General features: G+C 49.0%; 1 protein-coding gene and 1 long non-coding RNA gene across 2 annotated transcripts in view; one reads left to right on the top strand and one right to left on the bottom strand.

Annotated features, from left to right (window-relative positions):
• The window catches only part of NINJ2 (ninjurin 2), a 70,019-nt gene that overhangs the window by 42,499 nt on the left and 2,600 nt on the right, over positions 1-24,920 (bottom strand).
• LOC137233448 (uncharacterized) overlaps positions 16,107-24,920 on the top strand; it is a 65,866-nt gene continuing 57,052 nt past the window's right edge. Inside the window, exons 1-2 of the long non-coding RNA XR_010947413.1 lie at positions 16,107-16,212; positions 17,103-17,239. This is a non-coding gene — a long non-coding RNA (uncharacterized lncRNA). The remainder of the gene's footprint in view (positions 16,213-17,102; positions 17,240-24,920) is intronic.

The raw sequence follows: 24,920 nt of genomic DNA, 5'->3' as shown, positions 1-24,920 counted from the left end.
CTTTGTGGTCTAGTTTGCTGCCCAGGCCTGGCATTACATGGTTGACTCTCTTCTCTGATCGTTTCCCAGACCCCGCAAGCCCTGAGGAGTCCTTCCTTCCCTCGGGTGCCCTTCAGAGGCGTCTTAGTGCGGGGAGCAGATGTGGGAGGGGGAGCAGTCCCAGGGCTAATGGGAGACTGGGTGCCCTAAGAGCATCCCACAAAGAGCCCAGGAGATAGTTAGGGGACCTGGGTTCTGTAATGAAGCGCTTCGTTTTCTAGACCACAGTTTCCTCAAGTGTGAAGTGAAGAGCTGAAATTAGACCAGTGATTCCCACTTTGTGAGATAGGGGAGGCTCCTCAGTTACAGTAGGGGCTCCTTGACACTACATGCACACTAAGCATTGCCTCTAGACCAAAGAAATCACCTTGCAAGTAGGTGCTGTGCTGTTTTCCAAGCACACAGAGATGCTGCTGTAATTTTAAAAGCACATAGCAAAAGGATTATTGAATGCCCTCTAGCTTTCTATCAGCATGTAGCTTTTCATTCACGGACACTAAAAGTACGGTGACAGTTACTTGGAGGAATCCAGAGGAGTTTTTGAAGTGTTTAAGGGGTACAAGCTTGAGGAGTTTGGCTCCTATGGGATCAGATGAAGGGCGTGCTCAGCCTTTCCTGGACTGGCTCCTATTCCGGCCTGACAAACGAGCCCCCTCCCCTCCTGGCCTCGGTCCCCTTGCACAAGGAGCAGAGAGTGGAGTAGGCGGTCCTGTGGCGGTGAAGGCAAGATGGAGGGATGGGGACAGGTGAGAAGGGTGGTGTTACTGGAGGGGAGGAGGACAGCTTTTATAAGAAAACCCCGGAAAGCCTCAGGATGCTGCCCGTTTGAAGGTCTTTTTTAAAAGGTGACCTGTCACTTCCCTGCATTTGTCATTGTTTCCCACTGCACACATGTTTGCAGCACATGGGAAATGGGAGGAGTTGGAATGTCCTACAAATTCCCCTGACACCCAGTTCCCACCTTTATCCTCTAGAAAAATGCTTTGTGTTTTTTTGTTTAACTTTTCAGGAGGTCACAGACCTATTAAGAATCTGATAAAGGTTACAGACCCTTGTTCCAGAAAAAAATGCAGCCACACCTACCCGTACATGGATAATTTTCACACACAGCTTTAGCGGGTTCACCACCCCATGAATTCCCCGTGGACCCCGGGTGAGGAGATCCTGCTCTCACGTGGGTTGCTTTCAATAAGTTTACATTTACCTTCTCCTCGTTTTCCACAAATCTAAGCCCCGAAGTCCCACAAGACTTTTAATGGGACCTCGAAGCGTCCCATTTCCCAACCTGCTATTACAGGCTCCTTAAGTTTGGAAAGACATGTGAGACTCAGGCTGCGTGCTCTAAGGTGGAGCATCGCATGTGCAGACCTCACCTGGAGGCTGGGCTCTGTGGGCAGCAGGTGCAAGGTGAACGGAGCCGAGAAAGGGGCCTGGGAACAGAAACCACCCGAGAGGCAGGACCCCTCCCCCGACAGTGCTGTTTTTATACATTTCTACCCTCGAGACTGTGGGCCTGCAGCCCTGTCGTCCCAGAAATGGAAAGCTGGTCTCATCTCTGGGAAGGATCCCCAGCTCCCAGGCCCCTCCCCCACCCCAGGTGCAGCTCCCCTTTCACCTTCAGATCCTGCGTAAAGGCGCCTGTTCTGGGGCTCATCCTCCTGCCGAGACAGCCCTCTCAGCATGCTCAGTGCTGGGAGACCCCGAATGAATGAGCTCAAGTCAGGGAGCGGCTTTTCCTATCCACACAAGACATCGCTCTGAATCTAAAGGCCCAGTGGTCATTTATCAACCCAGGCCCAAGCTCGACTGGCCCAAGAACATCCATCCTTAGACTTAGTTCACATCCGTCATGTGCCCTGGGATGCGTGAGGGGGCAGGAGGTCTGGAAGGGCTCAGAGGAAAACCAACCGGTCCACCAGGGAGAGTCTAGGCTGCCGGGCTTGGCGAGGGTGCCACAGTTCACACCGGACAAGGGAGGTACATTCCCCAAATACCAGGATGTTAGGCAATATTGCAAAGAATGAAATTCATTTCTATTACAGCCTTTCCTCTCCCCCACCCTAAGCTCTAGTCCCATCCTTTTCCTGAACAATGTGCTGTGCAAATGATGCATTGTTCTCCACAGTCTCACCCTGCTGGGTTCAATTCTGTCCCAGCTTTCTAGGACCCTAAACATATACTTGTCTAGATATCTTTGCAAGTCGTGTAATGGTAGGAGCCCCTCGAAGGCAGATTAGCAGGGGAGGGCCCTACACATTCAGATCCGCCCACTGAATTATTTTATTCTTTGATTTTAAAAATTAACTTATCCAATAAATATTTATGGAGTGCTAATCAGGTTAGGATGCTAGGATATGGAAGAACATAAAGATATACTAGGATACAGGAAAAAAGAAGACCAAATGAGATGTGGATTCTTCTTTCAAAGAACTAGCTGTCCACTGGAGAAAATAAAATGCATAAATAAATACATGTTTTTAAAATATATAAATAAATATACTCTAGCTTAGTAATTGTCGGTCACATAGCAAGTGACATTTCAGCAGGACCTTGAAGGGTGGGTAAGAGTTGGAGAGACCAAGATGAGGAGGAGATTCTAGGTGGAAGGAGTGGCCTGAAGGTGATCAGAAGCGGTGGTGGTGATGGCACATGGAAGAGCAAACAGTTCTATTTGGCAAGGACGCGGGGGAGGGAGCAGAAAGGAGGCGGGAGAGCCTGGATGGACCTGGCCCTGGGGACCTTGAATGTCAGGCTTAAGAGTAGTTTGGGATTTTTAGGGGGATCACTGCAGGTTTCTGAGCAAAGGAGTTCATGATGATCATAGCTGTATCTTAGAGAGGTTAATTTGGTAGTTCTGTGGAGGCTAGCTTGGAGAAAAAGTTAAAAAAAAAAAAGAGAGAAGAAGAATTAAGAGTCATCTAGAAGAGACTTCTACGCAACTTCTTCCACCAAGATGCTCTGGTCAGCTAAGCCAAAAGTGACCTTGACCTCTGTTTTCATCGGTGCTCAGTCTGAACCTCTCAAGAGAACAGCAGACTCCAAGGTCCCACAAACCTGGGCTTGAATCGCTAACTCTGCTACAAATTAACTTCTCAGAGCTTTAACCACCGTGTGTGGAGTGGGGATAATTAGATCCAGATTTGTCATAAAGATTAAATGAGATAACCTCGATTAAAACATTTATTAGCACAGATGCAAAGGATAAGCAGTTAATGAATGGTTGCTAGGATAATCATTATCACACAACTCAGGTTGTAGACACGTTTGTCTAGAGCTAGAATCGTCTCCCGTATGAGACTGTAAGCTGCTGGAGTGCGGGAAGCCAGGTTTTGTGTGTGTGTCTTTGGTGCTTACATAGCTTCTTATACTAAGCAGGCGATCAATGAATATGAAAGAAATAGATAACATGATGGGTGAGTAACTAGCACGTGAGCAAGGTTTTCATTAAGCTTCAGGGAATCCGTCCCATGAATGAGGACAGATATTTTCTTGCCTGAAGTGCTCTCTGTTCTCAGACGTTCAACCCCTGTAACTTGGCAGATACGGTAAGAAATCCCGAAGATGCTGGAGGCTGGTACATCTGCGGGGGGATGAGTCTGTCCTCAAGACGGAACACTCCTGGTTCCAGGCGCTGTTTGCGTCTCCCTGGTCCTGGTAAGCATTAACCTGAAGTCACTATGGCTTCTGGGCCTGTATCCCCGTGGGCCTACGTCACATAAGGCCTCCTAAGGCCTAGCTGGATGCCTGCCTGGTCTGGGCTGGGGGCAGGCACGGGGTTAGCAAGGAGGCAGTGTGAGCTAGAAGTCGGTACAGAGCAGTGTCTGGGCCCTGGCGTCCTGGACTCCTTTCTCTGTTGCCCCAGACCTAAGGACTCGTGGGCGACCCCTTCTCCTCTGTGCTGCTCAGCCTGTTGGCCACGGCCTCCCTGGACGCTAAGCGCTCACGACCTGCACACAGCCCCACCTGCAGAGGCGGCGACTCACCAAGGGCTGCAGGGCTGTGAGGAGGGATGAGACGAGGTGCCTGCCTCTGGGGGTTTCACTCTCGTTGGACAGAGAAGGCGAAACCCAGGGCAGATACGGCACAGAGGCTAAGCGCACAGCAGCCGAGTCCAGCAGCCTTGTTCACACACCGGCTCTCTCGCGAGCTGACGCTGGGCAATCTCTAACCTACCTTTCTGCATCTTAGTTTCCTTACCTGTAAAGTAGTAATGATAGCGCTTACCTTACAGGAGGACTATCGCAGGTCAAATAGTCCACGTAAAGTTCTTAGAACAGGACCAACACACAGCGAGTACCCCTCAATTGTTTATTATTACTATTACTGAGTTAAATAATACCATCAGACCTGAAAAGCAACATATGGCAGGAAGGAGTTTTCCAGGCCATCCCTTTAGAATCTAAGCTGCTGCTGCTTCTTTTTTTTTTTTTTTTTTTGGCAGTACACAGGCCTCTCACTGTTGTGGCCTCTCCCGTTGCGGAGCACAGGCTCCAGACACACAGGCTCAGCGGCCATGGCTCACGGGCCCAGCCGCTCCGTGGCATGTGGGATCTTCCCCGACTGGGGCACGAACCCGTGTCCCCTGCATCGGCAGGTGGACTCTCAACCACTGCGCCACCAGGGAAGCCCGAATCTAAGCTTCTTGATAGAAGATGACCTTTCCTTCTAGAGATGTCCCTCAACATCTCCCCGCCAGTGCCTTGCAGTCAAACGAGTGCTCGAATATTGGGGGACGTATAATTAAGTAAATTCCTAATTTCCAAATGAATGGAACAGGTAACTAGGAAACTTAGGAGAGTGAGACTGGTGGTGTGAGTTGGGCAGGCAGGGAGGGCTTCATGGAGGAGGTGAGACTGACATGGACGTGACAGATTTAGGTAGGATTTGGATGGACAAAGTAAAGCAAGGAGTCTGATTGTAAAATCCCAGGGTGGACTGGGGCTTCAAGAGAGGCAGGGGCAGACTTAGGGGACATGGCTGTGGCCCTCCACACACACAACAAGGACGGCACCAGTGAGCCCGGAGCCTGGGCTCTGAGTGCGGGGCCAGGGCCGGAGGTGGAGCCAGAGTCTCTGGGGTGGATTTCGGGCCCAGTGACAGGAGCCCATCAGCTAGCTGCTCGAGAGACCCTGTCCAGAATCTCTGTCACTCGGCAAGGCCAAGTTCCTTTTATTTTTTTTTTACTCATTTAATATTGGTCTTCATATTTTATTTTTGAATTTTATTTATTTTTTTATACAGCAGGTTCTTATTAGTCATCTATTTTATACAAAGTAGGGTATATATGTCAATCCCAATCTCCCAGTACATCTCACCACCACCCCTGGGTGTCCATACGTTTGTTCTCTACGTCTGTGTCCCTCTTTCTGACCGTAAGGCCAAGTTCTGTCAGTCCTCCAGCTCCTCTTTCACACCCTGCGCCAGACAGGGGGCCGCCCAGTGCAAGGAGGCCCGCAGACCCCTCCACAGCTCCCTCCGACCCCGGGCTGAGCTGGCGTCCCACTCGGGGTGGGGAAGTGACCCCCGGGCCGGAGCCTGTGACAGGCTTCTGTGTCACGGCCCTTTCCACGAGGGAGAGTGGGGAGTGGGTTTCTCCCTTGTTGCATATTTTCTGGGAGTCTCTCTGGGAGTCTCGGGCCCTCCCAGAGGATGGGAGCCAGGCCCTTCCTTCCCTGCGCATCTCCTCCTGGCATCACCCACACACAGTGGACACGCTTGCTGTCCACCAGGCAGAAGGACCGGCACAGCAGTTAATAGCATTTCCTCAGTTTACAGACAAAGAAAGAGAACGTGTCATTATGGTGTTGCTTATGTGCTATAGGTCAGTGCCCGTCCTACACAGCTGTCTGGTAAGGTGGGTGCCACTGGTGAGGAACTTGCCCAAGTTCACACAGCTAGTAAGCAGGTCTCACAACCAGCAACGTGGGGTTTGAACCCAGGCCGTCCAGCTCCACTGGCCGCTGTGCCAGCTGGATGGAGAAAGCACAGGTCTGCAAAGCGGGCGGTAGCTCGCCTTCCTGGTCTGTCCATGCAGCGAACCGAGGCTCGCTGACCATCTGAGTGATGGACAGGCCCTCTCGGGCCCCTCAGAGAAATTGGACCAAACTCCTCCCAGGCTCCTTCCTCGGGAGACTGAGTGCTCTGGGGCCGCCTGCCTGTGAGGCTTTAAAGAAAATGGTAAACGCCTGAAAATAGAGCTTTGAGGGAAAATGGCTCTCCAGTCACAATTATAGCCCTCTGGCCTGTACTAGCAGGAAAGCCGGTTCTAAATAGAGCAGGACGCCGACCCTTCCCTTCGTGGGCGTCCTCACTCAGGGGCTGTGCGTCTGGGCCAAGGGCCCCCTTCCGAGAGACCCCAGCTCAGCCTCTCCCCCTCCCGGGTGGGAAGCAGCCAAGCCACCCACCCACGTGAGGGCGGGTGATGGACGGGGCTCGGCTTCACGCCCGACGTTCTGGACCTGCATCTGAAAACATTTAGACATGCCTCAGCAGTCGAGCGAGGAAGGGGTTAAGCCTGGGATCTCTACGAGGAGAGGCAAGTGCAAAGGGCGTGTGGGGAGGACTGGGCCATAGCTCCCGTCTCAGGCCCCCCACCGGGCCTTGAAGCTCAGTTTCTGTTTCTAACCCAGTGCCAGGCCCTTGAGCACGGCTGTACTCACCCTAGCAATCTGGCGACGGCCGTGGGTATGTATATAACAGAGCAGGATGCTCTCGGGACAAAAGTTCTAAAAGAAACCCCAGACGGAAGGCTGGACCCCCGCCCCCGCTGGGCAGTCTCTGATGCTCTGGACATGCGTGGGCATCTGCAAATTTACTTACCTGAGAGCTGCCTCTGCCTGCTGACCCCTGGGAGCAGAAGCAGGGAGGGTGAAGACGCCTTGTATTGTGTGTGCTGTTTTCTAGTCATTCTGGTTCACAGCCCCTTTTCATGCTCCTTACCCCATCTTCAGTTAGAGGGAAGAAGAGGTGAAAAATAGAACGCCAAAGCACAAAGCTTCCTAAGACATCTTGTCTGAAACTCCTGGAAGGCTGGAATTAGGTATGAATAGGGTAGAACTCCAGATTTCTGCAACACCCCTTAGGGGGCTGAGCTTACTGTATGCCCTTTAAAATTAGAGATTCTTCACCAATTCAGAATTATACCAGAAAGGCACGCAGATTTGAAGGTAACTACATTGTGAGGAACCCCAAAGTATCTGGTAAGGATGCTCAGGTTTGGGGAAGTTCAGCTGAAATAGTAATTTGTGGGTGAAATATTAGCCAGGAATTGGCTGCAGAATCACCCACAGACTGAAGGGACGTTGGGGGTGAAGGGGAAGGATGAAGTTTGTACCAGCCTCAGGATATGGAAAAGGATTCAGTAAAGCTAGGAGTCCAGTGTGCTCAGGGTTTAAAGTCCTAACCAGCCCCAGGGTGTCTGAGGCATGATTGGTAAATAGAATCAGAGATTCCATTCAGCAAAAGCAGACAGCAAAACAAACCCCTTCTCTTTGTTTGTCCTGGTTGAAAACCAAACACGGTAGCCATCTGAGGAGATGCCAGAGCCGGCAGTATTCAGTCAGGGAGGGGAGGGTAAAAATGCAGCTATAGCCTCTGACCACAGGGGATGCCAGCCTGATGGTTCCCACGGCGTCGTCCAGCGCTGAGCTCCAGAACGTTCACCCGTGTCCCTGCATCTCTCTGATTCTAGCCCACAGGACACTTCCTGCTTAGCTTCTGTTTTCCTGTGACCCCCAGAATGTCACCCGGCAAGGCTCAACATTCCTGCCTGGGACTGAGCGGCTTGAATCCCTTGTGTGTGTCACAGACAGTTTTCAGCTGTGGTGGGAAAGCACTGAGTGAAGAGGAAGTACCAGGTCCTGATGAGGCTCAGCATCTCGGGCAGGGAGCTGGGAGGAGAGGGGAGAAACGGCGAGAAGGCTGTAAAGGTCAGCTGCAGTGTCCCCCAGTTTTCCTGCACCTTCTCAACACAGACAGATTCCAGCTGACCCACTAATAGCTTTAGAAAACTTGACCTTCTGTAAAAATGAAGAAACTAAAATTGCAGCCCTGCCTGTAGCTTGGAAGCTGTGGAAGCATGACACCATGATGAGGCAGTCTGGGGAGGGCGCCAAAGCAAAACAGAACCGGCAGTGGAAATTTTACGCCACAAAAGGTTAGTGGGCTGGGTTGAATGTGGGTAAGATCTCATAGGATCTTAGATCCAGTGCATTTTCTAACAGCAGATTTCAGTAAGAAGGGTTGTCAGTACACCTCAGTCTGGAGTTGGACTTGGGGCAGAGAGCTACTACTTTTCTTTCCAGGGAAGCCCTCATGAGAAATGAATCAATTCCTCTTCTCCAATGATCTATCCCACATCCCCTCCTGGACCAACCTACCTAAAACAGGACCCCACTCCTCCATTCAGAAAACTAATCACATCATTTAAGAACTTTTAAGGGTGACCTACTGTGTAGTCAATCAGGTACACATTCCTTTGCCCGGTTATTTAAAAATCCTACATAATTTAGCCGCACCCCACCCATCCACTGGTGCTCTCCCACACACATCTGCTAATCTAGTCGGGCTGCCCTTCTCACTGTCCCCAGAGAGCTTACTCATTGCTGCCTTTGTGTTTCCATACCCAGTATTCTTCACTTTCAACCCTGGATCTTAATGTACTCTTCCTCTTTAACAGTCCCCTGAAGACCCCACCTTCGGAGAGTTTGCCAACTATTTCGGTGTTCACCTCTCCCATCTCCAAGTACTCATCAAGTCACACATGTGTATATACACACTTTGCCTCTCCAACTACACTGTAAGCCACCATGAATATGAATTTTATGTTACAGTGCCCCACATAAAGTGTACTCAATAAATAACTGTTGTTTCATTGCAGACCTCCTTCTCCTGTGAGTTAAAAGCTAAACACACATACAACATCAATCTCATTCGCATTGTGTAGGATTTCAAAACAACATGGCTTGAAGCATATTTGAGTCCTCTAAGTTTGGTAACAGGGGAAAAAATGTAGAGAATGTTTGTGCCTTAGTAAGTGGATGGATTCAGATAGAATAAATAGCTTGCTCAACACCAACAATTTGAAGGCTTATCTGAAAACTGGGCACCTCAAGAAGGTTGCACTTATCCTGGCTTTCAAATCCAGATCCAGGGCCTCATAACATTAAATTCCTTTGTGGTTAGGACTTTTCCCCCTCATTCTCCTTCTCTTTGAGAGAGTGGATACAAGTATTAGAAGGAGGTTGGAAGAAGCCATATACGTCTTAAAATGGAACAGGGCAGGCATACAGACCAATGGAGTAGAGAACCCAGAAATAATTGATTTCTGACAAAGGTGCCAAGACCATTCAATGGGGGAAAGGTCAGTCTTTTCAGCAAACTGGAAAAACTGGATATTCCCACATGCAAAAGAATGAAATTGGACCCTTACCTTACACCATATACAAAAATTAGCTCAGAATGGATCAAAGATCTAAACTTAAGAGCTAAAACTATAGAACTCTTAGAAGAAAACATAGAGGAAGATCTTTGTGACACTGGATGAGGCAATGATTTCTAAGATAAGACACCAAAAGCACAAACAAAAGAACAATAGATAATTTCGACTTCATCAAAATTAAAACCTTTTGTGCATTAAAGGACACTATGAAGAGAGTGAAAAGATGACCCACAGAAAGGGAGTAAAATATTCGCAAATTATATATCTGATAAGGGATTAACACCCAGAATATGAAAAGAACTTCTATAACTTAAAGAAAAACAAACAACCCGAATAAAAAATGGATAAATGACTTGAATAGACATTTCTCCAAAGAAGATATACACGTGGCCAATAAGCACATAAAAAGACGATCAACATTATTAGTCATTGAGGAGATGCGAATCAAAACCTTAATGAGATACTACCTCTTACCTTTAGGATGACTATTATGAAAAATAAATAAATACAAAAAAAAAAGGGTTGGCAAGGATTGGAGAAACTGGACGCCTCATGAGAATCAGAAGCTGGTGAGAATGTAAAATGATGCAGCCACTGTAGAAAACAGTCAGGCAGCTCCTCAAAAAGATAAACAGAGGCTTCTCTGGTGGCACAGTGGTTGAGAATCTGCCTGCCAATGCAGGGGACACGGGTTCGAGCCCTGGTCTAGGAAGATCCCACATGCCGCAGAGCAACTAGGCCCGTGAGCCACAACTACTGAGCCTGCGCATCTGGAGCTTGTGCTTTGCAACAAGAGAGGCCACGACAGTGAGAGGCCCGCGCACCGCAATGAAGAGCGGCCCCCACTCGCCTCAACTAGAGAAAGCCCACGCACAGAAACGAAGACCCAACACAGCCAAAAAAAAAAAAAAAAGATACACAGAGTCACCATATGATCCAGCAATACCACTCCCAGGTATTTACCCCAAAGGAGCGAAAGCAGGGACTCAAACAGATACTTGTGCTCCACTGTTCATATCAACAGTATACACAGTAGCCAGAAGTTGGAGACAACCCAAGTTGTCTGTCCACAGATGAGTGGATAAACAAAATGTGGTACATACAATGGAATATTATTCAGCCTTAAAAAGGAAGGAGATTCTGACCCATGCTACAACAGGGGTGAACCTTGAAAACATTATGCTGTTAAATGTCAATCACAAAAGGACAAATATCATATGATTCTACTTATATGAGGTACCTAGAATAGGCAAGTTCATAGACACGGAAGGTATTAGAATAATGGTTGCCAGGAGCTGGGGGTTCAGGATATGGGGAGTTAGTGTTTAGTGGGTGTGGAATTTCTGAGATGATGAAAACATTCTGGAAATGGATAGTGGTGATGGTTGCACCATATTATGAATGGACTTATTGCCACTGAATTGTCACTTAACATGGCTAAAATGGTAAATTTCATGGTACAGATGTTTCACCACCATAATTTTAAGAAAAAGAAATAGAACCTACTTTCAGTCATGAGAAAACAGACAAATCCAAATTGTGGGTCATTCTCCAAAATGACTGACCTGCACTCCTCAAAAATGTCAAGATGATGCAAGGGAAAAAAACGGGAGTAGGGTCCGGTTACAGATTAAAAGAGACTTGAGAAACAAGGCGCCCAAATGCAATGACTAATCCTTGATTCTATTTCAGTTTTTTTTTAAAAAGGCGAAAAGCTATAGAGGGCATTGTACGGACAATTGGGAAAAGTGACTGTGAACTGTGTATCAGTGTTCAGTTTCTTCAGAGTAACGTGATATTGGGGCTATGCAGGAGAATACTTTTTTTTTAGAAGATCTGTGCTGAAGTATTTAGGGATGGTGTCTGCAACTTACTTCCAAATGAGGGGGAAATGTGTAACTATAGAAAGAGATAAAGTAAATATGAGAGCATTGATGAATGTAGGTGAAGGGTTTAAGAATATTCATTGCACAAGCCTTTCCACTTTTTCAAAATTAGAGGAAAAGGTGGGGTAGTCATTCAAATGACTAGGGAAACACTGACTTTCTGTGACCCTGTGACCAGACTTGGATCTGTTTGCTATACTGGGTCATCCTGTCCTACTGAACTCACTCCCCAGAGATGCTGACGTGGATGCTTTGGGAGGTGAGAATAGATGCTTCTGTCAAGAGCATCTTGGTAGGGGCCCTCCACTCCCTTCCAGGTTGCTTCTCTGCTCTCCCACGCCACCAGCTGTGACCACTTGGGGACCTACTGTGTTGCGTTCCTCTGCGTATCAAGGCATTAAGCCCCTAAGGCAGGACCCTGTCTCTCTTTTCCTATAACCCTCCCTCCCCCCAAATCCCTAACCCCAGGCTTTGTATGAAGCTAAATCCATAGGAAGTACCTAGTAAATATTTTTCTGTTCATGACTGTTGACTTTGTCCATACAGAGGCATGTGTGGAAGCATAAGTGGTCAAGGATGAGGCCGAAAGGTTTACCCTCACTAAGGTATGAAAATGTTGCTGGGTAGGGCCTCGCGGAAGGAATGTCAAGTGTGGGCTTTGACACCACCTAATTCTCTGAGGCAGCCGAGTGTTACTGATTTAGGTAGTGACTTGTGCTCAGGGCTGGGGTAAAAGAAAGACAGCCTCAGCAAATGCTTCTGAGTACCTACGCACAGAATGTCCCCAGCCGGGCCTATGTGGCAACTGCTCTCACGACCCAGTGAATTCTTCCCAAGGAAGCAGAGCCAGACGGAGGACTGAGGACCTCAAAGAAGGGAGCTCTCATTCTGGCTCCTGGAACAGAGCTGCTGTGCCTGGAGGGGTCTGCACCACCTGGGATTCAGGGAGAGCAGCACGAGCCCTCGTCAGAAGGTGGAGGGGAGGACGAGCCCCTGCAGCGCGTTAGCAGGAAGGGGCTGCCCACCCGTAGCCAGCTGCAGGAGACACCAGGCCTGCAGCATTTCACCTCCAGCTGGGACACCAGTGCTGCTGTGTCGCACTGTTGTTAAGTGAGTGCAGGCTGGTGCTTCCTGTCTTGAGTAATTTTTCAATGAGGCTGGAAGAATTAATGGGTAAATTTCCTCTCTATCCCAGCCAGGGCTTCCAGGAGGCAGGCCCTCAGCTCCACTGTTGCAGTCTGTTGTTAGTCCTATTAAATCACTAGCATGGACACAAATTCAATTTGATACTTTATTACATGCTCTCTTGTACTTGTCTCTGATTATTTAATCTAAGTCCTGAATCCCCCCCACAAAATGACAAGCCTCTTGGGGAACATGCTGTATGCTGCTTTGCCACCTATGCTCCCTTCCACATCCTGTATGGACACAGAAAACATTAGGTACACAAGAAATATATGGGAATAGGTAAAGCGTCTATTTATATCCATATTATGTAATACTGCACAGCAGTTAAAAAGAATGAGGTGGATCCACATGTTCTGACATGGAAAGATTTCCAATTCATATTACTGTGTCCAAAAAGCATCATCAGGCATAGTATGAAACCCTTTACATAGAAAGGACTAATAGAAGAAACAAGGCCTTGGTCCAGATATGTTTATTTCCTTTCTTATATATCCCCCCAGTCACAGACATTGTTATAACTAGTGTAGAACTCAGTAACTTCCTGTATTTTCCTTTTCAGAAGGAATTGTTGATAATGTTAACTAAATAATACGTGGAAGGCAGTTAGCACAGACTTGCCATGATAATAGTCACACTCATAGAGCACTTATATGGGGCAGGCATTGCTCTTGGTGCTTTACATCAATTAATTCATTTCACCCTCATAATAGTCCTGTAAGCAACTGAGGCACAGAGAGGTTAAGTAATTTGCCTTTGGTTAGACAGCCCAGCAAGAAAATTGAAGACCCAGGATTCAAGCCCAAGCAGTCTAGCTCCAGAGCCTGTTTTCTTAACCACTGTGCTGAAGGTGTTGAAAACTGTGCCCTTTCCCACCCCTTCTCTTCCTTCCCTCAGTGATGGCACTCAGAACATGGTGTGACAATTAACTGAAAAGAAAAGAGAATCCTGGGTCCCACCCTAACCTATGGCTTTATCTGTGGATTTGAAGGTTTGAGGTATACCTATAAGGAGCTACTGATGCCTTCTGGAAACTATGTGTGGGTTGCTACTGAGAGATCATGACCATTTGCCATGATTGTGTGTAGTCACGGAATATACATAGATTCTCCGGCAAGCGCCTCCTGAGGACGATTTTAGTCCCAACTGTGGATCCTATTAAGTAGAACCTCAACTTAGCAGACAAGGCTGATGGTTAGGGGTGTAATGGCCCCCACCTGATGGAAGGAAGGGTCGGCCTGATAACTGTTTGAGGATCGTTGGTAGGCGAAGGCTCTTGGCACCTCCAAGCCCTGAGGCATGACAACCAATGCTACCTCAAAGTGAATCGGGAGGCTCTGCCCCAGGCCCAGGCCCCCAGTAGCCTGTTGGGTGTTGGGGACTGCATTGTGTTTCGTGCTGTTTCAGGTTAAACCAGCACGCCTCAAGTTTGCCAGACCTAGCACCCCAACAACATGTACCCCCAGCTCACACATGGAATGTTTGCTGTGTGGCAGCCAGGTGCACTTGGAACCGGCACGGATGATCTCATAAAGCAGGGAAGCTGAACAGTTAGTCAGATGATTAACACGTTGTTGAGATGGAGGAGGTGTGCGTCATTTAATGAAAATATCTGGACGCTGCAGAATCAGGAGTTTCCACATTGGGGGCAGCTTAGGAACCATCTTATCCGAAGTCCGTATTTTACAAATGTGGAAACTGAAGCTTTAAAAAAGGTTAACTATAAGGGCTTTCCACCTGATAACGTGTAGTTTTTTAAAATACAGTATACCTGGAGCCATGGCACTGTGGGCTGCTCAGACCTTCCCCTCCCTGGCTCCAGGGCCTTCAACTACAGTCATCAGTTCATCTCAGGTGCCTGGTAACTTGTTCCTCCTCCCCTTTTAACCGTATTTAAAATTTTTCATTGTTCTGTTCATATTGTGTTCACTCACATGTAGAAGGAGAATCATTCCCACCCCACCCCTCTGTGGCTGTATTACCGCAGACATCTCCCACCTTCAGTACCAGGTGAATGGAGGGCTGTAGGTTGGAGATGGGGTAAGAAGTGACCTTCATAAATTGTCTGCATCCCCTTTGTCGAGGGATCTTAAGGCATGGGTCCTCCAGGTGGTTTTCAGGCTTTTCTCTTATGTAGTTACGTTTACAAGGTGGAATTACTTGGCGATTGGCCTGTACTATTTTTATAATAAATAATAAAAGCCAGCCATGGCCTTACTGATGTCTCATCAAAACAAAAACCCTGTCTTCCACGTGTACAATGTGTCTGATTTTCAAAGCTGTCACTTACACTTTCTCACACAGTCCTCCCCTCTCACTGACAAGAGGTTTTCCTGGGGGTGTGAGATGTGTCTACTCCGTGGGGACAAGCGGGAGAAGACCTGGGAGACTTGTCCTTCTCAAGCACTCTGCCCACTGGAGGGGGACTGCCCAGAAGCGCCCCGTGCCTTACTTTCCCCTTCTCTGGGTTCATGATGTTTATGCTTGATCTGCAGATGAGTTCCCATTGGAGAGGCTTTGGACAAATGCGGTGCCTTGTTCGTTCTCTGCAGGGTCCAGAGGCGGGAAGGGGCATGAGGATGGGAGGCGGAATGTGCCCCGAGCCTGGGTGCTTCTCACAGGAAGCCAGGAAAGAATTCCAGATCACAAGCGTTGATTAGATCCCTGTGCTAAAAAAACAGGCTCTAGGGGAAATCTTTTCTAACAATTCCCTAGAGCTGGGTTATTTCCTAGCCTGGCCCCCCAAATGTGACTCCGGGACAGAATGGGGCTGACCACAACCATTCTTCAGCATGGTCCTGGCATGGCCTCACCCGGAGGGAGGGCAGGCAGGGGTAACGAGCACAGACAGCGAGGAGGTGAATCCCAGCGGAACCACTCCTTAACTGTGACATTCAGCAAATTAAGTTCTCTGAACTGCATGTTTTCTCTTTTGTAAATGGGGGTTAGTGATTGCCGCACTGTTGCCCTGAAAAATCAGGCAAAGAAATACGCAGAGGGCCTGCTTGACGTAAAGTAAGCGCTCGGAAAGTGGTGTCTGGGGTCACTAACGGCCTAGGGGAAGCGCAGGGAAACCCAGCAGGAAGCCAAAGACTCGGGGCAGAGAAGGAACCGAAATAGCCCCGTAGGCCCCGCCCACGGTCAGCGCGTCCGCTCCGCGAGGCGCGGCGGGAAGAGGCCCCTCTGCCCTCGGGCCGGAGCCACGGGGTGGGGAGGGGGTGTTTTGCTTCAGCAAAGGGCGAGGGCTGGCCTCGGCCTTCTGCTGGGGAAGGAAGCAATAACAGCCACGTAACAAAAGCTCAAGGCCAAACCCACCACCCGCCCAGCGCCAGAACTCCGCTTCCTCTCCGCGGGCTCAACCCAGTCAGCTGACCTCGCTTTCGCTGGGCCGGGCCCGCGGAGTGGTCCAACGGGTCTCCTCGCAGCCAATCGGCGGTGGCCGGGCTTCCTCTCAGCCAATCGGCGACGGCCAGGGCTCCTCGCAGCCAATTGGCGGCTGCCCGGCCTCCTTGCGGCCAATCAAAGGCGGCCCGGCTCCTCGCAGCCAATCGGCGGCGGCCGGCGCGCGGCCTCCTGGCTCTGCGCCGGCCGGTCTCTCGTGGCGCGTGGGGCGGGAGAGGTTGGATGCAGTGGACGTCCTGTAGATTACGTGGTAACCTCCGTGTAAGGAGTCTTCTTGTTTGTAAAGAGTGTTCTCGTTTCCACGGGGCCCTTGCCAGCGGCTGCACTGGGCCGAGTCTGTTCTGGGGCCCTCAGAGCATCCGTTAGGGGCTGCCCCGGCCGGGGAAACAGCGCCTTCTCTTCGCTCCAGAAGCAGCCACTCGCGACCCCGGCTGACCCTAGCTGACCGCCCCGTATCTTGCTCGTTGACTGGCTGTTTCGGCCGCTCAGCCCCGCAGCCCGGGCTGGGGGGTGGTCTTTGCAAGTACCTTTCGGAAGAAATGCTTGCAGTGTCACAGGCCCAGCCTACGCGGGCCCAGATGCTGCTGCAGAGCCCAGAACCCGTGAACCCTTGCCTCTGCCCTGCTGTGTTCCTGGGACTGGACCTCCTGCCTTTCACTTAATTCTTACAGGAACCCTGTGTGGGCATATCATTTTCGTCCTGCAAATGAGGAAACCAAGGTGCCCAGCGTAACAGTTCTACAACTACTGAGGGTCAGTTGGCAACGTAGCCAAAATTTCTTTTAAGTGACTGGGCTTCGTACCAGGACACCACGTAGAGTCTAGACTCAAATCCCCATGGCTCCCTTGTCTGCCTGGGGGAGCAAACAGCAAGGCCAATCGATCTAGACCTACTTAGTAGATCTTTGCTCCCTAGAGCAAGGTTTAAGCCCTTTCCAACCCCTCTCACTGTGGGAGCAGTCAGTCCACCGTTTAAATAGGAACCACACTTTGGGGGTGAATCCTGAGTTATCGGCTCTTAGATTTAAATAGCACTTTCCTTGACCCAGCAAGCCGGGGTCAGCTGCCTCTGAAGCACCTCTGCATCCTTTTCTTGGTAGCCGGTGTCACACCACCTACTGCAATTACCTCTTTCCTTCTGTCTCCTGCAGATGGAGGGAGGCTGCCTGAGTGCAGGAAACGAACACGTCTTGACTAACCTCAGCATTTAGCTGGGATGCGCCCAGGATGCCAGTGTTCCCCAGGAACTCCGTGTGAAAACCACTGAACTAGAGTTTGGAAGTTAAAAGTAAGTCAAGAGGGGAAACTGCAGACAGCTATGAAAGCTTGACCTTTAATAGTCATGACAATAGTAATCAACGCGGCTGTCATTTATTGAGTGTTTATTAAGTAACAGGTATTTTCATAAGTGCTTTAGGGCAGTGCTTCTCACACTTAAACGTGCCTTTGAATCACAGGGGGATCTTGTTCCGATTCCATCCATCTGGGGGGCGGGGCTGAGATTCTGCAGTTCTAACAAGCTTCCAGGTGATGGTTCATGAATCATACTTCATGTATTAACTTATCCTCTGAAAACGTATCCTATGACGTAGGTATCGCTATTATTCCTGTTTTATTAAAACGTATTTTACACACAAGGAAACTGAGAGGTTAAGTATCTATGACCTTAGGTCAAAATAAATAAACTGCAGGGCAATGAGGGAGGGGAGAATGGTGTGAGTACTTACAGCTGTAGAAGGAGAAACAAAATTCTAGGCAGAGTAAACACTATTCACAGAAGGGATGCAGGGGAGGTGGCCCCGGGCTACCCAGAGGGCTGTTTCACCCATTAGGGCACCATGTGCATAGTGCTTATAAGCTTTCCAAAGGCCCCAAATATTTGAGGCCTAAAAAAAAATGCATTGGCACCTACATATGAAAACTGAATATTTAAATTAATCATTTCAACGTTCAAATTATTAAAAGTCCTTTCAAATTTTTATACATGAAAAAATTCACGTTTAGTGAATGATATGGGTGTATTTTAGTATATTTTATAAAAAATGGGGTAGGGCCTGCCTACTAGGCCTAAGGTCTACTAAGGATAGGAGAGGCCCTGGCCACATTGGGTCTGGATGTAATCCTGAGGGCAACTGGGAGCAGGAAAATGTTCTCTGTGGCTACAGTGAGGAGAATGGCTTGGAGGGGGGCCAGGCTGGAGGCCCAGCAGCTCGAGACCAGATAGCCGTTTACAGCCTCCAGACTGCAGGACAGCTTCTGCTGAGTGCCAAGAGGACAAACGATAGCATTATACAGCCCAGTTATTTTTTGATTCCTCCAGCCCCAATCTGACTCAGCATTCTAAATTTACTTAAGATTTGGGGACACAGCTTTTGCCAAATCCTTTCTCATTAAGGCCAGTGATGCTACAGTCCAGGGGAGGTGTTTAAGAGCACAGGCCTTGAGTGGACATCCATGAATGTGAAGCTCAGTTCTGTTCCTAGCTGCGTGACTTTGCATAAATGATTTAACTCCTCTGAGCCTCGGATTCCTTTTCGGGCATATTACATTCCTCGCAGAATTAAGTGAGATAAACTACGTTTACAGCGTCTCCTGCAGAGTAGGTAGTGCTTAGAAGTAGTGGCTTTTATCCTACGGGTGCCATCGTTCTGAGACCTAGTCGAGTTTTCTTTAGGAGGGAACAGAGGGTGTGGTAAATAATCTTTTCATCAGTCTCCTGAGGTAGAAATTCTTATCCCCGTTTTGCAGATGAGGAAACTGGAGCTCAGAGATGAGATACCTCAGCTCAGTGGACTAGGGGCAGACAGTGGGGAAGCTGGCATCTTGTTTGGTTTTCCCTGTGTTTGTGCGCTCTCTCCAGCAGTTGGTATCTGCTGCTCCGCCACTCCTGCGCCCCATACCTCTTCCCCTTAGTCATGGCATGACTCGGGCCTGACGGCCAGCGGCCGCCGCTGAGCACTCTCCTCCAGTGGCACCCACCTCTATCCCCCTTCTTCCCAGCCTTGCCTGACCTCCCTACCACCTTGCCCCCCGATTTTACAGCTTCTGGATTTCCCTTATTAAAGAGCTCGTCTCTGAAACTCAGAACTGCCCTGGCCCGGGATGCCTTCCAGGGTCCCTCCCTTTAAAGGGTGTAGATAAGTAGGTCACATCAGGGTGGTGGGGGAGGACGCTGACTTCTTCTGGGAGGAGGAAAAAATACTGCAGGTCCCATGGAGAATGGAAAACAAAATAACAGCGCTCCCTTCTGTCCCTGTCTCTCTGTCCCTCAGCCTCTCTGCGCCCCCCCCCCCGTCTTTTTTCAACATCTTTATTGGAGTATAATTGCTTTACAATGGTGTGTTAGTTTCTGCTGTATAACAAAGTGAATCAGTTATACATATACATATGTTCCCATATCTCTTCCCTCTTGCGTCTCCCTCCTTCCCACCCTCCCTATCCCACCCCTCTAGGTGGTCACAAAGCACCCAGCTGATCTCCCTGTGCTACGCGGCTGCTTCCCACTAGCTATCTACCTTACGTTTGGTAGTGTATATATGTCCACGCCACTCTCTCACTTTGTTACAGCTTACGCTTCCCCCTCCCCATATCCTCAAGATCATTCTCTAGTAGGTCTGTGTCTTTACACCCCACCCCCACCCACCCCCGTCTTGCACAGTGACAGTCCCCTGCGGGCTGCTGTTACTGGGAAATGCATGTTGGGACAGTACAGGCGATCCTGAACTCTTGGGGTCTGGGGACACCAGTGGACGCTGCACTGAACAGAAGCTTGTCTAGCCCTTGCTCTCCTCCTTCCCCCCGCCTCCTCTTCCACCTCCCCGCACACCCGCTAGGCTGCTGAAGACAAGAGATCTCAGCTTTCACCCAGAGCCTGCAGCTTCTGCTCCTTGAGCGCGGCAGCCTGGAAGCCGCCTGGGGCCGGGAAGGCCCTGGCTGTCTGTCCGGCTCACAGAGGCTGCTATGGCAACCAGAGCAATGACGGGTTTGGCAAGATCTCCTGTTTCCCCACCCCACCCCTCCCCCTCCCGAAGGCTGCTCACAGCAGGGGGTGTGGATGAGCATTAAATCACGTAGGTTGCTGGGAAAACCAGGAAGGCAGAGGCAGAGACAGGGCGTGGCACTAAAGGTCCAGCACTGCCAGCCCCGCCCTGCCCTGCTATCCACAGGGACTGAGCGCTGTTTGAATCATAACACTGGGCGGCCACGTTTCTAGGAAACTGCAGCTGAAGGGGAAAGGTCCCGGCTGCGTGAAGGAGAGCAGCCTGGCTGCGTACAGATTAGGACTGAAAACGTGTTCCCCTGGCACGAGGCAAGCACACAAAACAAAGAGCGAAGCCTGAGCCTCGCACCCGGGGGTGAACTGCCCTGGTTCCTGGACGGGGGCGGTGGAAGCAGGGAGGTCACCTCGGAGAGGCCCAGGGGTTTCCCATTTCCCTGGCTGGGGCCTGGCGAGCTCCCAGCCCCGAGGCTGGCCGTCCGGGACGCGGCAGCCCTTTTGTAGTGGCGCGCCGGATTGCATGACCCCACCTGGCTGGTGTTTGAGAGCTGCCCCCGCCCTCCCTCCTCCTGTCCCCAAGGCCCTGTGCCTTTTTTCCTCCACCCCAAGAGGAAGTGAGCACCCCCGACCCGGGCGGCCGTGCGGGGTGCCCTGTGGGAAAGTCCCTCTCTTGCCCGGAGTTGCCCTCCTCGCGTAGATGCAGGGCTGGGTGACGGGAGAGAGACATCCATCTTCACCGGTGCCCTTCATCATGCTTAATCTCCCTAGTGGGGTGGGCCTGTCTAAAACACCTGTTTCCCAGGCTGCAGTAACCCCAAACCATCTCTCATCAGAGTGGGTGTAAATCCCCACAGGTATGCGGCAGGCAGGTAGCAGCAGTGACAGTGTGGGGTGCCTGCATGAAAACGAGAAGTTTGGACTTAGGAGGCTCAGAGCCTTTGTGCTCTCAGAAAGTGACTGGCAGCCCCGCCTCCCTGGCATCTGCTCCAGCCTGGGCCCTTGCTTTGCCAGCCTCCCTGCCTGACCCTGGGTGGGCTGCCTTCCTCTAGGTCTGGTGCCAGTGCTATGCCTTGGCTTATCGATCTAGCATTACCTGGGAGAGACGGGGCCAGTCTTGGAGCCTCCATACTGCCCACTGTCCCAGCATCAATCAGCCGTGTCTCAGCAGTGGTTCTGAAACTTCATGTGCATCAGAATCACCAAGGGACATGTTAAGATACAGACTGCTGGGCCCGGTGCCCAGGGTTTCTGATCCTGCAGATCTGGAGTGGGGAGTGAGAATTTGCATTTCTAACAAGCTCCCAAGGGACGGGAAGCAGCTGCACCAGGACCACATCTGAAAACCACTGAGCCAGAGCAGAGCAAAAAGAAAACCTAGATTTGAGTCCTGCCCTGTCACTCACTGCCCTGATGCGGCGCGTGGCTTCCCTGAGTTTCAGTTTCTCCTCCATTAAAGGCAGAGTCGTGGCCACGGGGTGGGTGGGAGGATTATTTGCTTCTAGTATTCGAAAGACCCTTTCACTGCGCCTGGCAAATTGCCTGGCAAACTCCTCAGTAAATACCCACATACGTGGGTGAGTCAACAGATACAGTATTTACTGAGGAGTTTGCTGTCTAGATACGCGGCCCAGTGTGGTGGCTGATTTGGACAGGTCACTTGTGAGGATTCTGAAGGCCCAATTAAACATCACACATCTCTGGACCTCAGTTTTCTTCTGAAGGCCTTAGGTCTGCTAGGTCTGCCCCTCCAGGTCCCATTTCTAAGCCCAGCTCTGGGAGGGGGTTAGGTGTTGGGAGACACAGCCACTGTTTTCATTCCTTTCCCACCTCTTTCCAGGACCTCCATCTGAGAGCCCAGGTGATTCTGCAAAGCACAGAACATCCATCACCAGAGTCATTGGTCACTTCATCCCAGAGGAGGGTGACACGGCCTTCAGGGTCCATCATGGTCTGGTTCCAACCTACCTTTATAATCACATTTCTCGCTGTCTCTCCTCCATTTACCATGTAGTCTAGACGAACTGGGTTACTCATCCTTCCCCAAATATGCCCCATGATTTTCTGCCTTTGTTCACACTGCCCTCACGACTAGAATGTCCTCTGCTGCTCAGGGTCCTGTTCGTGCTTCCGAGTTCACCCAGTGACCACCTCCTCCAAGGAGGCACCCCAGATCTTTCTGTCATCAGTCTCTCTGTCTAGCTATCACCTCTGTATCTCTATTTAATACAAGTGATTTTTACATTTTTCTGTGGGTGGTAGCTGGACATGTTATTAGAATCGTCAGGTATAGAATGTAACTCAGGGATGCAGCCCGCCACTCTCCAACTCGTGTCTGATAGTGTCCCTCTGAAGGGGCTCAGTGGTCTGCAGGCTGTCCCTGGATTTCACATTTCTGAAGTCTATTTTTGGAGCACTCTCAGATGTGAAAAACAAGAGTTGCGATACTACGTAAAACTTTTAAAAAGTGGGACAACCGCTTAAAAGGAGAAGCCTACTTACATAAAAGATTAGTCAGCTGTTTATTTCTGTGGTAATCAGAGATGGGGAATTAATACATATGTGTATATATATCCGCTATGGCGCATGGTCACAAATCTTCTCATTTGCGTATAGGCACATCTGCTGCTTTGATTTTCTTTTTTAAACTGCAGGTTTTTTTCTCTTCTAAATATAATATACGGGTTGGTAGAAAACATGTAGAGGAAATAAAAAGTAAAAATATAATAAAAGTAAGAGAAGAAAATAAGTATTTATAATCCAGAAATAACCAGTATTAACATTTTGGCGTGTTTCTTGTGAATAGTTTTCCTGCACGTATTTACTCTATATGATTTTTAAAGGAAATTGGGCTAAATGTTTATATACTTCTGTATAAACATTCTGTATATATTATTACTTTTTTGAATTAAGATATAATTAGAATTTTGGTATTACTTTAAATAGTCTTCCCAAACATTGAAAAAAAATATTCCACGATATCATTCACAGATGTACCAAAATTTACTTAACCATTCCTTCAATGTTGGACACTCCATTTTTGTTATGAATAATATTTCAGTGAACATCCTCACACCTCTGAACGTGTGTCTGATTATTAGGCTGATTCTAGAAGTGGGGTTACTGGGTCATTTTTAAGTCTCTTGGTACGTACTAACAAGTTGTTTTCTGGACTTCCATCTGAAAATATTTCCCGAGCACTTTGTCTACAGCCTCCTATTTGTGAGTAGTTTTTTCTCCACTCCCATTGCATTCTATCCGTCTCTCTCATGCTGTACTTCACCCCTTCCACACTGCATTTGCATTTGGTATGTACGAGTCTTAGTTATTCTAGTAGGAGACCATCTCCGACCATCTTCCTGTCTGCTTCCACATCCAGCACAGGTGGGAAAAAGGGGGCGGAGGACTGAATCTATTTAGGGGAGTCTGCAAACAGGAGACGAGCTCAGTTTGGGAAGGCGCAGGGAGGGCAGCTTGGACTCCATGCTCTGGGTCGGGGTGCAACTCTGGCTGAAGGGGAAGAAAGGGATTGTCCTCACCCCTTCATACATCCAGACTCTGGGAGCTGGGGAAGGATGGAAAACGAGTCAAGTCCAGAGCCTGGGAGAGGGGCGGGTCCCGTCGTTCCCCGGGTAGTGGCAACCTGCTTTGAGGACTGTGTCACTCTTTCTCACTCGGAACTGTCCCACTACAGCCATACCAGGCTCACAGGTCCTGACCTGGGAAAGCACCTGCAGTGTTGATTGCAGAAACTTAAATTAATGCTTTTTAGATTGGAGTTTCCCAAACTTCAGCTGTACCTTGTTCGAGATTTCAGTGTTTTATTGAAAAGAAACCAGCAGTACGCACAGACACACACACACCCGTGATTCATATCATCTGAACCATCACACTTCTGAACAGATAGGACATAAAATTGTCCAAACATTCAGGGTGTGACCACGTGAGTCGCAAGGGCTGCCTAAGGTGTTAAAGTGTATCGTGCCACTTACTTTAGTGTCATCCTAAGCAGTAAAAATTTTGAAATCACAGGTTTAATGGCTTAGTTACACTTTTTGTAATATACACTAAAACTATAACGGTAATCATGACAATAAAAGATTGTCAGGGACTTCCCTGGTGGCACAGTGGATAAGAATCCGCCTGCCAATGCAGGGGACATGGGTTCGATCCCTCGTCCGGGAAGATCCCACATGCCGCGGAACAACTAAGCCAGTGTGCTACAACTACTGACCCTGCGTGCCACAACTACTGAAGCCCACACGCCTACAGCCCGTGCTCCGCAACAAGAGAAGCCACTACAAGGAGAAGCCCGCGCACCATAACAGAGTAGCCCCCGCTCGCCGCAACTAGAGAAGGCCCACCTGCAGCAACGAAGACCCAATGCAGCCAAAAATAAATTAAAAAATTAAAATCTTAAAAAAAAAAATCTTTCCAAAGAAGTTGTCAGCCATTGGTAGTACCTTTTCTACCCATCGGTGGTAATTATAGTACATCTTTGGGAAACACTGTTTTAACTAAACAGTTTATATTATAGTTAATTGTGTATATTTCCTTCACTTAATTATAAGCTTTCTAAGGTCAGGTATCATGGTTTCTTTGGTGCTTGGAGTGCTGAAGCTCAATGAATATTTTTCTTCCTTTGGTTTGGTTTGTCTTGGTGATGGGGTACTAAGCAATAAGACTTAACCTATGTACTTAACATAAGTGAAGTCTCTAAGGTCAGGATTATAAAGGGGAGAACAATATTTATATGCTAAAGAAAGTTGCCTGGTTTAAAGACTGTGCTATCATTATTTGGACTGGGGTGATCAGGATGGAAAACAGTAAATCGTTCACATTCTAGCTGTCATTCTTGGAATAAATAACACATTTACAAGTTTAAGAATTGGTCTTGGGGTTATAGAACAGAGCAACATTATTTAGCTCATATAGAAATTCAACCCACTATATTGACCTCATGAAATAAGATAAC

The sequence above is a fragment of the Pseudorca crassidens genome, chromosome 11 (assembly GCF_039906515.1).
Source record: "Pseudorca crassidens isolate mPseCra1 chromosome 11, mPseCra1.hap1, whole genome shotgun sequence".
NCBI classification, from domain to species: Eukaryota; Metazoa; Chordata; class Mammalia; order Artiodactyla; family Delphinidae; genus Pseudorca; species Pseudorca crassidens.
The sequence above is the reverse complement of the archived record's forward strand: the minus strand, read 5'-3'. Positions and strand labels throughout refer to the sequence as shown.